A 17467-nucleotide genomic window follows, 5' to 3' on the forward strand; every position below is an offset into this window, starting at 1 on the left:
TCTTGTTGCACACACTTCTAAACTTAATCCAGAGACACTCAGGTTTTTCTACAGTTTCGTACCGGAGCTCTGAGCAGTCATACTGCTCCCTTACATACAGTGCTTCTCCCCCACCTTTTCTGCCCTGCCTGTCCTTCCTGAACAGTTTATAACCATCCATGACAGTACTCCAGTCATGTGAGTTATCCCACCAAGTCTCTGTGATTCCAATCACATCATAGTTCCTTGACATCACCAGGACCTCCAGTTCTCCCTGCTTGTTTCCAAGGCTTTGTGCATTTGTATATAAGCACTTGAGATCACCTGTTGATCGCCCCTCATTCCCAGTATGAGGCAGGAGCCCTCCCCTCACAGACATTTCTGCCTGTGCTTCCTCCCGGTATCCCTCTTTCCCACTTACCTCAGGGCTTTGGTCTCCTTCCCCCGGTGAACCTAGTTTAAAGCCCTCCTCACTAGGTTAGCCAGCCTGCTGGCAAAGATGCTCTTCCCTCTCTTCGTAAGATGGAGCCCGTCTCTGCCCAGCACTCCTCCTTCATGGAACACCATCCCATGGTCAAAGAATCCAAAGCCTTCTCTCCGACACCACCTGCGTAGCCATTCGTTGACTTCCACGATTCGACGGTCCCTACCCAGGCCTTTTCCTTCCACGGGGAGGATGGACGAGAACACCACTTGCGCCTCAAACTCCTTTATCCTTCTTCCCAGAGCCACGTAGTCCGCAGTGATCCGCTCAAGGTCATTCTTGGCAGTATCATTGGTGCCCACGTGGAGAAGCAGGAAGGGGTAGCGATCCGCGGGCTTGATGAGTCTCGGCAGTCTCTCCGTCACATCGCGAATCTTAGCCCCCGGCAAGCAGCAGACTTCTCGGTTTTCCCTGTCAGGGCGGCAGATAGATGACTCAGTCCCCCGGAGGAGAGAGTCCCCGACCACCACCACCCGCCTTCTCCTCTTGGGAGTGGTGGTCGTGGAACCCCCAACCTCAGGACATCGCATCTCATGCCTTCCAACCAGCGGAGTCTCCTTCTGCTTTCTCGCCCCAGACATATCATCTGGTCCACTCTCCGCAACGGTACCTGTGGAGAGAACATGAAAGCGGTTAGTTACCTGTGTCTGTGTTACTGGAACCCGGACATTCCGCTTACCTCTTCTGGAGGTCACATGTTGCCAAGCTTCTTCACTGGCCTCTTGGCTCCTCTGTGCAACCTGCTCTATATCTTTAGAGCTTTGTGCCCCTAGAAGCCTATCCTGAGTTTTGTCTAGAAAATACTCAGTTTCTCGTATGCAACGCAGGGTTGTTATCTGTTGCTCCAGACCTTCAATCTTCTCTTCCAATATGGAGACCAGCTTGCACTTTGTACAGACAAAGTCGCTTCTGTCCTGTGGAAGAAAGACAAACATGGCACATCCAGTGCAGGTCACAACAGCTGAACCCCGCCCTTCCATATCACCTTCCTACTACGAGCTTCCTCAGAGCAGTTTGCAAGACGTAAGCCTCACTGGGCTCACTCCAGGCGAACTCCCAGGCAAACTCCTGCTGTGAGCTGCTCTGCTGTCCCCGCTGCTCCGCTGCCGCTCAGCTGGTTCGCGAAGCTCTGGCTCCTTTTAAACAGCCAGGCTTCCCTGACGCAAACAAACAGACACCCTAGTGCCCGCCCCCTGCAGGCTAGCAGCCAATCAGACACTCACTCAGGCTCTCACACTGCCCTCCCAGCAAACACTCGCTCGGATACTTCCTCAGCAAGCAAACAAACACACACTCGGATACTTACCAGTCCCAGGCAAACTCCTGCTGTGAGCTGCTCTGCTGTCCCCGCTGCTCAGCTGGTTCGCTGCCGCTCAGCTGGTTCGCGAAGCTCTGGCTCCTTTTAAACAGCCAGGCTTCCCTGACGCAAACAAACAGACACTCTAGTGCCCGCCCCCTGCAGGCTAGCAGCCAATCAGACACTCACTCAGGCTCTCACACTGCCCTCCCAGCAAACACTCGCTCGGATACTTCCTCAGCAAGCAAACAACTTTAAAGTATATTCAAAAAGTATATTGCAAAGTATATTGCAAAGTATATTCCTACTGCTATACTTTTATTCTTCAAGCATGGAATTTCTATCCATAAGAAGTTTATGGTACAGTTTGTTTCATGTAAGATTTGTGCCTTATTTGATTCTATTATTTCCTTTATATATAATGCCACTACCCCACAAAGGCGATTTACTCTGTCATTCCTATATATTATGTACTATGGTATTACCATGTACCATTGATATCCTCATTCCACCAAGTTTCTGAAATGCCTGTTATATCAATATCCTCATTTAAAATGCCAGGCACTCAAGTTCACCCATCAGAGTATTAACACTTCTAGCATTTGTATATAAGTACTTGTACATTGTCAATATTCAGTTGTGTGCCTTCATGTGTTATTTTTAAATGGGATTCTATTTCCCCAACATAAAGCAAATTGACATATGTCTAGAAAACTTAAAACAAAAGAGCACCCTCTAAAACTTGGAACAAATACAATCTAAGATATCTGAGAGAGAAGATTGTTAAAAGGGGAGGTTGTGTGTGGAAAGTTGTAAATACGGAGCCAGCAACAGTCATTGATTAAAGGGAGTCAGGAATTCCTGCTTGGACCCCATTTTGCGATCACTACTGGATTGTCTAGATCATCCACAGGAGCTGGAATTGTTCATATGAATTGCTTCTGGTATCTCTGTGCAAGGAATATAACTGTCCCTGAACAAGTGTGATACCCAAGTGTGTGGGAAAGTATTTAAATAGTTCCAAAGCAAGCTGTAGCAGTAGGAGTGGGAATAATTTTTGAAAATGTAATTTTCAGACAATTTAATTTAATAAATTAGTTAGTTTGAGAATTTTCTATAAAATTGCTGCAAAATGAATTCTAATTTTTTTGTCAAACTGGAGTATTCAATTATAGATTATAGAGACAGCATACCAATTGCTTGGGGTTATTCCAGTTTCCCTATAATTCCCCAAATTATATTGTGTTCAAATCATACTATGTTCTATATTTTTAATTAAGGTTTCATTTTTGTCACAGAGTCCATGGTTGTCATGACTTTTTATAATGGACAATACAAATGACTGTTGATATGGGAAATTTTCATACGAGTAGGTAAATAGTGAGTACTCAGTTTGAAAGACAGGATTGTGACCAGTTTTACTTATAACCTGGAGAGCTAACAACTTAAAACCTGAGGAGCATAGCAGGTAAAGGGGAGCTGGAGTGCTCATGGTTAGAGTTCGTGGTTAGTCACAGATTTTGTGATAGTTTTTGATCTTTTTAAGGAAAGATGTAGCATTTACATTGTTGGTGAGGATGTTTCCAGCACTTACGGATGCTGCTGCCTTTGCAGAGGCTGAGGCAGCAGCAGGAGTTCTCCCTTGCACGCTTTCCTGTGCTCCTAAATGCTTTGGGAGTGAACCAGCTAGGGTGACCAGATAGCAAGTGTGAAAAATCTGGACTGGGGATGGGGGGGTAATAGGAACCCATATTAAAAAAAAGCCCCAAATATCGGGACTGTCCCTATAAAATCAAAAGGAGGACTTGTCGCACCTTAGAGACTAACAAATTTACTTGAGCATAAGCTTTCATGAGCTTATGCTCAAATAAATTTGTTAGTTTCTAAGGTGCTACAAATCTTCCTTTTCTTTTTGCGGATACAGACTAACACAGCTGCTACTCTGAAACCTATAAAATCAGGACATCTGGTCACCCTAGAACCAGCATATACATTTTAAATCTTTAAATCAATTTGTATTACAAAATAAAAGATTTTTATTTAAAAATTATTGTGACCCAGGAGTATTGGCATTTTACCAGGAATTTTGTGACTTTATCCTTCTATCCTCCATGACAGAGCCTTGAATTTTTGTCATTCAACAAAACCGTGACATGGCACTGGTCTGGTTTATAGTGAAAGCAAACTCTAAAACCAGAATGCCTTTTGCTGGTACAGTCAAAGATCTACTCTGGCTTTTTTAGCTGCCTTACTTGGATTATGTATATGGCAGCCGCTAGGCTGCATGATATTCTACCCAAACAACATACAAAATAGTGACTTCACACTGCCTCTGGCAGGATTTAGCAGATGGTGTATTTGAAATTGAATTTCAAATATGGGCATGAGAAGTATTTTTGACCATGAAAGGAAATAGAGCAATTCCCAAGAATAGTTTGTATTCATGGAAAATAGAAAGTAGAACTGCCTTCTGCTAGTATTTTGGATCCCCAAACCAGCTACTGCCACTGTATCTTCGTTTGCTTCTCTGAAGCCTGTGCTCAGGATATGGGAGAAGGATAGACGGGAGAAGGATAGACTCAGGATCTTTGCATGCCACAATAAGGATAATTGGACAGAAATTGCACTAAAAACTAAACTACTTTGGGAAGTATAAAAATGTAGCATGAGTTGCTCTAGAAAACTGAACACATCAGAGAGGACTCTCCTCTCTCTTCCCAATCCCATCAACTCCGAAAAAAGACAAGCATAGTACAGCAACATTTATTCCCTCATATATTCACAGAATTCTAATTATGCAGACTCACGAAGTTCTAAAATGCTTCTACTTAATATGAAAATGTGGCCTGTGTAGAATGTATGTCCAAGCATACAGTGCCCCATTTTGACCAAGTATCCACTCTGCAGGTCACATCTCTGTGTGGGTTTTGTAGCGTTGACACAGTTTTAGTGGAAAAACAAGCAGAAGATATGCATGACTCAATTGGAACTTTAAAAAACTGGTGGTGATTTGTTTTGTGGAATAAATAAACCTACTCAATTATTTAAACCTGGTGTGCACTGGTTTCTTTAGTGCTACACTTAAAAGAATATTACTATTCAGTTTCAAAGGAGTACATTATGTTTTTGAATTAAAGTGATTGCAATAATGTTTGTTCTTTCTTACAAAGAGACATTTTGGGGTTTCTTCCCATGTTGAGTTTACGATTAAAACTATATTTTTAAATTAGAATTTTGAATAAGTACAGCACACACTGGGTGAGATAATCAAAACATGGAAGTCGAGTCCGGTTGTCAAGCTAGTATGAGTTTTGGATGTGTAATTTTGTGTGACCAAATAAATTGTGGTATCTTCAGAGGTTGTACGCAGCATGAAGTGAGTGAGGAAAATGCCTGCCTGTGGCCTATGCAACTTTATGCAATCAGTTCTACTGGCCTCTTCTTTGTACCTTTGTCTCTAGGGAATCTTCAAACATACAATTTCTGTTAGTCAATTTTACAGCCCAGTCCTGCTCTGTTAATGTCAATGGCCGGTTTTACTGGTGGCTGAAATAGGAGCTAGGTATGCCCTTAATTTTTTGCTCCTCACACGGAACTCTGGATATCTTTGTGTTTTACAAGGGCTTTCTTTGATACTCCTTAACCCAGGCACAACTGAAATATTTATTATATTAAATAACAATATATGTAACAAGAAGCGCTGGTATTTTTAAACATATACTTTTAAATTATCTATCTTGACACTCCTAACAGATAGTAGCCAGGCCCATATTAATGCATTAGGCATAATATACTTTATTGTGGTTGTTTGATAACAGGAATGTTAACTGTACACCTACTATATGACATTCGAATCACACCTTCATTTCTTTCCCAAGGAACCAAATGACCAAAAGTCATTGTGAGGCTGAACTAGTTACCTAGTTGCCTACAAGGATTTTACTTCTTAGTGCCTACAATGTGTAGATTAGAATTTTATATAAATACATATATATTCAGGGCTCACCGTAGCATCCATATATCAAAGACAAATGTGATACTCTTTCTCCTGAGAATAGAATCTTTTTAATTTTTTTCCCAATTTGTATATATTTATTTATTTTATTTATGTATTATTTATTTATTTATTGGTGATAAAGATGACAATAGTTTGAAGTGGCTTTAGTTTTTCTGGTGAAGTGTCATTTCTCTGAGCTTTATTCCTTAAATCTTTTCACTGAGATCCCAAATGATCTGTTGTTTGCCTAATGACCTAGATTTGTAACTCTGCATAGATAGGTAGATAGATAGGTAGGTAGATAGATAGAGATAGATAGGAGGGTGGTGAAACACTGGAATGCGTTACCTAGGGAGGTGGTGGAATCTCCTTCCTTAGAGGTTTTTAAGGTCAGGCTTGACAAAGTCCTGGCTGGGATGATTTAGTTGGGGATTGGTCCTGCTTTCAGCAGGGGGTTGGACTAGATGACCTCCTGAGGTCCCTTCCAACCCTGATATTCTATGATTCTATGATTCTATGTCTTCCCTTTGCTAAATTACCCACAAGTCATTTTATTAGCAAGTAGTTTTGGGTCTGCCTAATGTTTCTTAGTTGTAGTTGTTAGTCATCTAGAGCTATCTGACCAGAATAAGCCTTGTGCGCACACAAGATTTTCAACACTTCGATTTGCACGCCTAATTATTCCCCACTACTTTTTGAACAGTTACTAATCTTACATTGTGATATTTTTATTCAATCGTCTCTGACTCTAAGATACAGTCCTAAATGCCTGAAAATCAATTTGTATGCATCAATGCAGATTTTTGGCTGCGTGACAGACACACAACACTTAGACTATTTGGACCATTGAGTCCAAATCAATACCCAGGAATTTCAATGGGGATACAAAGCTCTGTTGGCCAATCTCAAAATCTGCCTTTCTCTCTTCCTTGTCTAAACATGGAACAGAAAGTTCTTTTTTTCACAGCTCTATTAATGTTCTCACAACGTCTATTACTAAGAGTGAAAAATATAAAATAAAGGTAGGAAGACATCAACAATAAACTGTATACAATGAGCTACAGTTTCAAAGGGCCCTCCTTTCATGGACACACAAACAGGCATTTTGTTTAGAAATCTGATTCTTGGGTGTTAAGTAACCTGTTTTGTGTAAGCGGAAGGTAGGCCCTCTGAATTATTTTTTCCCACTGTGCCCATAGGCAGACAAAAGCAAGAGGATTCAACAACCTCCTAGCTTCCTATCAAATTCCAGTTTGTATTCATCTAGTTTCAATGTACAGCCATTGGCTCATGTTATACTTTTATCTTCTAGATTGAAAGCTTATTGTTAAATATTTGTTCCCCATGTAGATACTTATAGACAGTAATCAAGTCACCCCTTAACCTTCTCTTAGTTGAGCTAAATAGATTGAGTGCCTTGTGTCTATCACTTTAAGGCATGATTTCTAATCCTTTAATCTTTCTCGTGGCTCTTCTCTGAGCTCTCTTCAGTTTATCTACATCCTCCTTGAATTGTGGGGACCAGAACTGGACAGAACATTCCAGCAGTGGTCACACCAGTGCCAAATGCAGAGGTAAAATAACGTCTCTGCTTCTACTTGAGATTCCGCTGTTCATGCACCCGAGGATCACATTGGCCCTTTTGACCACAGCATCACACTAGCTGCTCATCGTCAGCTGATTACCCACCACAACCCCCCAGTCATTTTAAAATCATAGCTTCTCAGGGTAGAATTCCACCTTCCTGTACGTATGTCCCACATTCTTGGTTCCTAGATGTATACATTTACATTTAGTCATATTAAAACACATATTGTTTACTTGCGCCCAGATTGTTCTGTGTCAGTGACTTGCCCCTTCTCATTATTTACCACTCCCCCAGTATTTCTGTCATCTGCAAACTTTATTAGGGATAATTTTATGTTTTCCTCCAGGTCATTGATAAAAATGTTTAAAGCCTAGGTCCAAGAACAGATCCCTGCAGGACCTCACTAGAAACACACCTGCATGGTGATGATTCTGAGTTTAGAATTACATTTTGAGGCCCATCAGAAACCAGCTTTTAATCTATTTAATCTGTGCCTAGTTAATTTTATATCATTCTAGTTTTTCAATCAAAATGTCAAGTGGTACCTAGTCAACCACCTTACAGAAGTCTAAGTATATTAATCAGTACTATTACCTTTATCAACCAAACTTATAATCTCATCAAAAAGATGTCAAGTTAGTTTGACGGATCTATTTTCCATAAACCCATGGTGGTTGGCATTAATTATATTACCCTCATTTAATTCTTTATTAATTGAGTCCCGTATCAGCTGCTTCATTATCTTGCCCGGGATTGATGACAGACCTTTAATTATCCAGGTTTACCCTTTTTATCCTTTTTAAATATTGGCACAACATGAGCTTTCTTTCCAGTTTTCTGGAAGTTCCCCGGTGTTCCAAGACTGATTGAAAATCAGCATTAATGCTCTAGCCAGCTCTGTTAAAACTTTTGGTTGCAAGTTATCTGGACTTGCTGATTTAGAAATGTCTAACTTTATGAGTTGCTATTTAACATCCTCCTGCGATACTAATCAAAAAGTCGATACTTATCAACATCATATAATTAGACTTTGTCTTTTTTTCCCAAATACGAAACAGAAAAATGTATTGAACACTTCTTCCTTTTCTGCATGATTATTAATAATTCTACCATAATGATAATTCTACCATAATACCATTGTCAGGATTCTTTTTATTCCTAAAATACAAAAATATTCTCTCTTCTTCTGGTGTCCCCCAGGGATCTGTACTGGGACCAGTGCTGTTCAACATATTCCTAAATGAGCTGGAAAAAGGGGTAAACGGTGATCCATCTGCAAAATTTGCAGATGATACAAAACTATTCAAGATAGTTAAGTCGAAAGCAGACTACAAAGAGTTACAAAGAGATCTCACAAAACTGGGTGACTGGGCAACAAAATGGCAGATGAAATTCAGTGTTGATAAATGCAAAGTAATGCACATCAAAAAAACATAATCCCAACTATACATATTAAAAGATGGGGACTAAATTATCTGTTACCACTCCAGAAAGAGATCTTGCAGTCATTGCAGATAGTTCTCTGAAAACATCTGCTCAATCTGCAGTGGCAGTCAAAAAAGCAACATAATGTTGGGAATCATTAGGAAAGGGATAGATAATAAGACAAAAATATCATATTTCCTCTATATAAATCCACAGTACATCCACATCTTGAATATAGCATGCAGACGTGGTTGCCCCATCTCAAAAAAGATATATTGGAATTGGAAAAGGTTCAGAAAAGGGCAACAAAAACTATTAGAGGTGTGGAAGAGCTTTCTTATGAGGAGAGATTAATAAGGCTGGGACTTTTCAGATTGAAAAAGAGATGACTAAGGGGGGATAAGATAGAGGTCTATAAAATCATGACTAGTATGGAGAAAGTAAATAAGGAAGTGTTATTAACTCCTTCTCATAACACAAAAACTAGGGGTCACCAAATGAAATTAATAGGCAGCAGGTTTAAAACAAACAAAAAGAAGTATTTCTTCACACAACGCACAGTCAATCTATGAAACTGTTTGCTAAGGGATGTTGTGAAGGCCAAGACTATACCAGATAAATTCATGGAGGATAGGTCTGTGAATGGCTATTAGCCAGGATGGGCAGGGATGTGTCCCTAGCCTCTGTTTGCCAGAAGCTGGGAATGTCTGACAGGAGATGGATCATCTGATGATTAGCTGTTCTGTTCATTCCCTCTGAAGCACGTGGCATTGGCCACTGTCAGAAGACAGGATACTGGGCTAGATGCACCTTTGATCTGACCCAGTATGGCTGTTCTTATGCTCTTAACTCTTCTGGCCATAGATTTCTCCTTGTGTCTCTTTACTTCCGTTAGCAATTTTGTATAAATCCTATCTTCTGATTTATATTCATTACTGTCAACTTCCTCTTTCTTCCAGATGCTATGTCTATAGTAGACACCAACTAATATCCTGTCTTGTACTTTTGCAACATTAGGACATTGATTCATAAGCATTTAAGATCATTTTCTTCTGAGTTGTCTGTGACTCAGAAACAGGTAATGTAATTTTTGACAGAGTGCCATTTCCTCTCCTCTTTTGCCCACTTGATCCTTCCTAAGTAGATTATAACCATTGACTTTAATATTTCAATCATGGGAATCATCCCACCAGGTTACAATAATGTCAACTAGATGAAATTCATGCTCATAAATGAGCAATTCCAATTCCTCTTGTTTGTTATCTAGGCTCCTAGCATTGATGTATAGGTAATTAAATAATTTTTCTCTTCGTGTCCTTTGTTTCTTTGGTTAATTTTGTTCTCACCATCTTGATTCTGTGCCAAATGAGTGCTCATATCATCCCTCTTTTTATCTTCCACTTTTGCTATCAGTTTTTCCCCTCCTGACTACTCCAGCCAGCCTGTTCCCAAGAATATTGGTCCCCCTTCTGCTGAGGTGGAGGCCATCCAAACTATACAGCTCCCCTCTCCCCACAGAAGGTGCAACAATGTTTCACAAAACCAAAACCCTCTGCTGTACACCACTTATGTAGCCAGTGATTCATTTCCAGAATCTTCTGCCTTTTGTCTTTCTTTGCTTGTGGCACAGGAAGGATCTCAGAGAAGATTGCTTGGATATTCTACTTCTTCAGAATGCTTCAGAGGTTCCTGACATCATATGCTGTCTGTGAGCTATCCCGTGATGCATTCTTATTAGCGCCTATGTATACTCATAGACTTTAAGGCCAGAAGGGACCATCATGATCATCTACTCTGACCACCTGCACATAGCAGGCTACAGAACCTCATCCACCTACTCCTGTTGTAGGTCCTTAACCTCTGGCTGAGTTACTAAAGTCTTCAGATCTTTAAAGACTTGAAAAGAGTTAAAGATTTAAAGACTTCAAGTTACAGAGAATCCACCATTTACTGTAGTTCAAACCAGCAAGTGACCTGTGTCACATGCTTTACAAGAAAGAGAAACACACCCAGGGTCTCTGCCAATCTGACCAAGAGAAAATTCCTTTCTGACTCCAAATATTGTGATCAGCTAGACCTTGAGGATGCGGGAAAGACCCACCAGCCAGATACCTGGGAAATAATTCTCCATACTGACTCAAAGCCCTCCCCATCTAATGTCCCATCTGCAGCCATTGGAGATATTTGCTAATACCAGGTGCAGATGGGCCATAATACATTGTAGGCAATGTCATCGTACCATCCCCTCCATTAACTATCAAGCTCAGTCTTAAAGCAAATTAGATTTTTTGCCCCATTACTCCTATTGGAAGGCTCTTCCAGAATTTCAGTCCTCTGATGGATAGAAACTTTTTTCTAATTTCAAGCTTACGTTTATTGATGGCCATATTATCTATTTGTTCTTATGTTAACATTGGCTCTTAACTTAAATAAGTCCTCGCTTTTTTTGGTTACCCCTTTGATGTATTTGTAGAAAGCTATCATATCTTTAGGCTAAACTAGCCAAACTCTTAAATTTCCTCTCGTGAGGCAGGTTCTCCATTCCTCTGATCATCCTAGTAGCCCTTTTCTGCACCTATTCCAAACTGAATTCATCTTTCTTAAAAACGGGAGACCAGAACTGCGCACAGTATTCCAGCTGAGATCTCACCAATGCCGTGTATAGTGATAATAATAATAATTTCCTGTCTCTACTGGAAATAACTCAACTAATGCATTCTAGAGTGGCATTAGCCTTTTTCACAGGTGCATCACATTGGTGGCTCATATTCTTCCTGTGATCAACCAATACACCCAGGTCTTTCTCATCCTCTGTCTCTTCCAACTGATATGTCCCCAGCTTATAGCAAAAATTCTTGTTGTTGGTTCCTATGTGCATGCATAGATTTCCTTGATGCATAGATTACCTTGCACTAGTAGATTTTATCCCATTTCTATTACTACAGTCTTTAAGATTGTCCAAATATTGTAGGATATTCCCATCCTCCTTCATGTTGGCAATACCTCCCAAGTTTGTACCATCCACAAATTTTATTAGCACACTATCCCACTTTTCATGCCAAGATCATTAATGAAAATGTTAAAGATTGGTCTGAAGACTGATCCGTGAGGAACTCCATTAATAACCTCTTTCTAGTCTGACAGTTCATCATGAACCACTATATTCTTCCCTTTAATCAGTTCCTTACCCACCTTTTGATTCTTGTATAAATCTTCCTCCTCTCCAATTTAACTGTAATTTCCGATGTGGAACTGTATCAAATGTATTACTGAAATCCAGGTAGATTAGAGGTTCTGCATTGTCTTTGTCTAGAAAATCAATTATCTTCTTAAACAAAGAGATCCGGTTGGTCTGGCAAGATGTAACCTTTGTAAAACCATATTGTATTTTATGCCAATTTATCTCTATGTTCTTAGCTATTCTCTCTTTCAAAATTTGTTCCAAGACCTTGCATACAAGTGAGGTGGAATGAATGGGCCAGTAGTTTCCCAGATCACTTTTTTGGTCCTTTCTTAAAGATAGTTTCTCTCTTTCTAATTCTCCAATCATAGGGTAAAACCCCCAAATTTGTGGATTCATTAAAAATCCTTGCTATGGGGCTTGCAATGTCATGTGCCAGTTCCTTTAATATTCTTGGATGGAGATTATCCAGGCTCCCCAGTTTGGTCCAATTAAGCCATTTGAATTTTGCTTCCACCTTGTATGTGGTCATTTTTACTTACTTATCATTTAGCCTCCATTAGCCACCCTGCCACTGCCCCTGAGCTCCTCATTACCCTTTTAAAACCTGAGGCAAAGTATTCATTTAGGTGCTGGGCCGTACCTAAATTATCTTTAATCTCCTCCCCAGCCTCAGTGCTTTGTGGTCCCACTTATTCTTTCCTACTGTGCAACCTGGACTGTTGAACTGCTGAGTTCACTAATTCTCTAGCCTGGGCTGCCTTTTACACTGCTTTCCTGTCAGATCAGCCATTCCTAGCCTGCTCATGCACAGCCACTAGCAAGTAAAATCACTCCCAGATTTTTACATGAATGGTCTCCCAGCCATCCAGGAAGAGATGCAGAGTGACACCCATATATCCCCAGCCCCAGCCTTGCACCCGAGGAATGTGTGTATTGCACTGTACAGTGCACTGCTGAACAGTGCAAGCTCATAGTCTGTCATTGCAACATTGGGAATGATTGTGCGCACCAGCTTTGCTATCTCAAGAGAAGTGCCCCTTGCACTTCAATCCATATGCACACTGAATCCAGATAAAACAATAAAACAAGTTTATTAATTAGAGAAAGATGGATTTTAAGTGATTTACAAGTGATAAGGCATAAAAGTCAGAGTTGGTAACAAAAGAAATAAACAGATAAACACAAGCTAATTTCTAAACTTTTCCAAGGCTAACAGGTTTAAAAGCAAAAAGGTTTCTCTCACCCAAAAGCTTTCAGCAGTCTGTACTGGCTGGAAAACCTCCGGGCCAGGACCATTCCCCCCATTTCAATTATGCGTCCTTTAGTCTTTCAAGCGATCTTGCTGTCATGAGTAGAGATGAGGGGAGGAGAGGTAATTTATGTGTAGTGAGTTTTCCATTCTCATACCTTTTTCCCCCTGTTAGGATTATCCTCCACTGGGGTGTAGACAAAGCAGTTCTCTGTGTATGTGAGATTTGAAATGTCTTATCTTTGTTTACAGTCTACTATCTTTGTTAGCAACTCTACTATGAACTACTATGCCTACTACCTTTCTGAAGTACAAAGCTGAAACGTCCTTTGAAACACATGATTTGTGTGATAATATTGCTTATACCCTCTTATTACCAATACCGAGATAAAAATATGTTAGAATATACTTCCCAACGCGAAGTAAAGCACACATAATCAGGGGAGGACCCCAGCTATACAAGAGAAGTAAAAATAACTAAGATTTTGCTGGAGGGGAGCTCACAGACAATGCAAGCTTACAGCAACTTGTACTGATCATCTTTTATTTCTTTCCTCGTACAATGGGCCAAATTCATCCAGAAGGTAACTCACTGAAATCAATTGAGTCAAAATAAATAGAGTTGTATACCAGGGATAAATTGGTTCCTTTTTTTGTTTCACTTGCTTGCATACAGGACATTATTTAAAAAACAAACAACACCCCGCCCGCCAGTGTACTAATAAAAGTAATACATATACAAAGCAATACAATTTTTGAAGTTCATCGTTAGAGAATTTAGGATTGTTTCACATATTAAAATAAAAGTATTTGCAGTATTTAAAAAAAGCTGTCTCTTTTCTAAATACATTTTTGACTGAATTTAAAAAAAAAATCCAAAAAGCGTTGATTGGAATGTTTCAAATTGCACTATCAACTTCCAGGATTTGGAGTACTGTTTAAGGTTTCAAATAATCCTCTTCATGATTGGGGGGAGGGGGGGAACGGGGGAGAGAATGTATTTGAAACAAGAGACTGTCTTGCAACAGAATGCTCAGCTATCTCTCACTCCAGGGTGCTGTTATTAGAGGATTTTAATGTTACCAGATTAACAGCCACAGATGATCTCTTGAGCCTAAGATCCCTGATAAAAATTGGAATGCTGTGGAGATAAGAGTATACATTCTATTCTTTGCTGTTCCAGAAGGGGCTCAGGCACATAATTGAAATTTTTAACAGGTAGCATCTGCTGAGTATTCTCTCTGCCTCCGTCTAAATTACAAGATTTAAGGAAAACTTTGTGCTGCACTACATGCTGCTAGGAAGATCTAAGACCTCCTGTAGAAAAGTGGCTGGCAATGCACTGTTTTCATTCGAATGCAAATTTCTTTCTGGATGGGATTCAGGGAAAGTACCCACCCCCTCCACAGCTCCACCCCTGCCCTCCTTTTCTTTTGTGCCTTGTAAATAAATAAGAAGCAACTGCCTTTCTCTCTGAAGACACAGCTGCAGGGGGCTCTTAAAAAAGGGGAGAGAGAGAGAGAAAAGACACACACACACAGGCACTGAGAGAGAGAAGAGAAAGACAGAGATGTGGAGCTGGGTTTTCACACGCTAGGAAGGGTGACATTTTTGTTCTGCTTTTTTCGTATCTTCGGTTTCAGTTGCAGCATTTCTCTGTACTGGAAAGCATAATTCCTTTACAACTGCAAGAGTCTGATTTGAAAGTCTACATCTCTTTTAAAAATGTATTTATTGATTTCAAATGGCAGAAATCAGTCTGTGTGGTGGCAGCAGCAGCAAATTCTGAGGAGTATATTATTCTGGCTAGTCTCCTCTTATAACAAGGATGTTAATTGCTTTTCAATGAAGAAAGTTTGTCAACTAAAATGCTTCTTGAACGCCTGTGGTTTTTTTTTTTTTTTTAGTGAGCTAACATGGGGAGTGTAAAGAAAATAAAAGTTTGAAATGATGCTGTTTAAAAAAAATCTCCAGACTAAATGTTTTGGTGGATAAACTGTAACTATTTCATTGTGTTTCAGGACAAGAAACTGTTTAATAACAATATTCAACAATTGTATAAAAGTAAAATATACATTAAACCAGATATCAACTTGAATGGTAAAGGGAACTTTTTACTGTTGTGGACTTGAATTGTGAAATATATTCTGTTAAAGGATAAAAATGTTTTAGCAGATTAGTCTCTTAATCCTAAAGGCATTTGTTTCAAACCTTATTAAGGTCATAAAAGGGTTTTTGTTTGTTTTGTTTTGTTTTTTTTCTGTAGCACTGAATTTTCTCTATACCAGAGTGGTTACATTTTTGAGGCTGGGTTAAAAATATATTTAACTCCTTTCCTCTTTTTCTTTTCTGCCTCTCTTGCTGATGGTTCTGTTTTCTTTCCTCGGTACAGGGCACAACTAGTCGAGCAGCCCATTTAGCTGGATCTGAACCTTCTCAGTCAAGAGAGTCCTTTGTGCCAAGCCATGGGAGCGCGTTCCATTTGCCTGATTCCCAGCATTCTTCTACACTTTATTACTCCAGCTCCACTCTGCCAGCCCAGAGAGTGAGCTCCCCGCTGTCCATGCAGCAGGTGGGCTCTCCAACCAAGCTCCAGCGGGTGGGTTCAGCATCGGAGAGCGCTGGATACAGCACCACGCAGCGGGTCTCTTCTCCCAAGCAGTCTCCAAGCCGGCTAGCCAAGTCTTACAGCACCAGCTCACCAATCAATATTGTTGTGTCTTCAGCTGGACTTTCTCCTTCCCCAATTCGTGTGACGTCTCCACCCACCATCCAGTCTAATATTTCCTCCTCTCCTATACATCAGCTAAGCTCCACCATTGGCACTTATGCTACTCTGTCTCCTACCAAACGGCTGGTCCACACATCAGATCAGTACAGCAAGCATTCCCAGGAGCTATATGCCACTGCTACCCTACAGAGGCCTGGCACCCTAGCAGGTAAATGAAGCCATTTAACTCTTTAAGTGTTTTGTTCATTGTCTACATGGGCAGCCTGGTTTCGTGTTAAAATGTTTTTATATTTGGCTTACATTATTACGTTTACACGAATGAGGGAGGAAAAAAGATTAATTCGGGAACTCTGACCTCTAAATATATCTTGTTTGAAAAATTGTGTTTTAAATGTATCTGTTACAAGTAATGTATCCATATAGCAGCAGCTGCATATAAGACAATTAAATTAATGAATACAAGACATTAAGGGGTCAGGAAGATTAAAGAATTTGGAGGGTCTTTTTGAAAACTACCTTTTGAGTGAGAATTATGGTTTCAGTTCAGTCACTAGTTAGCTGTAAACCTTATAAAAAAACCACTCCTCTTTACTCATATTGATTAATCAGATCTTTTAAATATTAGGTAAATCTTTTATTGAGAAGGTTAAGGGACTTGCAGCATTAAGCACTGAAATCCTGTTTTTTAAGCACAATCAAAGTACTGAACATTCCACCACAATAAGTTATTTCTCTACCGCCCGTCCCGCCTTTTTAACAAAAACCTCACGTAGGGGAATGCCCCTTCCTTGGTCTGATGTGATTAGCTGTAATTGACAATTTCTGCACTACTTCTTAGCAGAAATTTCAAATACGCTAGATTATACTGAATTATATGTGATGGCTGTGGTATTTACTATGGATTATGGAACAAGCAGGAATCACCAGTTTCATTTCTCCAAGAAGCACAAACTTTAAGCCAGATCCTGAAATTGAGAGGCTGTTTTGTCTTCTAAATCACCTAACTACAGATCTGAATCTCTTGCAATGGTGAATTTTTGTTCTCTCTTAAAATCATTTGAGTTTCATTGCTATAGTAACAGCCACTGTGCTCATATGTTCTCTTGTCTGACATAAATAGATAAATTTGAAGATGAACAGGATTCATACAAGGATTTGCAGTATATTATCAGGCAGGTTACCCAAGTGCCCTTTTGCAATTAATTCCCCCTACCCTCCTCCACCACCAAAAACTGTCAGCATCATAATATGCAACTCTAGTGTTATGCTGTCCAAAAAATTAGGTTAAATTAAGTGACAGTGCAGGAGATGATGCTAGCTTCTTGTTCTGTTTTCCTAAAAGTTATTTGGAAAATCTCCTGTAAAAAGCATTGAATCAAAGGAGTCCAGCTAGCAGAAGAACCAGAGTTTATAGCATTTAATTTCTAGGTTTAGTATGCCTAAAAGTTTTCATCGGTAGGGTTAACTGAATGAGGTCTAAATAGAGAACTCTGGACAACTTGACCACTATTGCTGTCAAATACTCTTTATTCC

General features: G+C 39.9%; 1 protein-coding gene across 1 annotated transcript in view; it reads left to right on the plus strand.

Annotated features, from left to right (window-relative positions):
* Window positions 1–17467, plus strand: part of CTNND2 (catenin delta 2) — a 526110-nt gene that overhangs the window by 50954 nt on the left and 457689 nt on the right. The gene's annotated exons all lie outside the window — the stretch shown is intronic.

The sequence above is a fragment of the Eretmochelys imbricata genome, chromosome 2 (genome assembly GCF_965152235.1).
Source record: "Eretmochelys imbricata isolate rEreImb1 chromosome 2, rEreImb1.hap1, whole genome shotgun sequence".
Taxonomy (NCBI): Eukaryota; Metazoa; Chordata; order Testudines; family Cheloniidae; genus Eretmochelys; species Eretmochelys imbricata.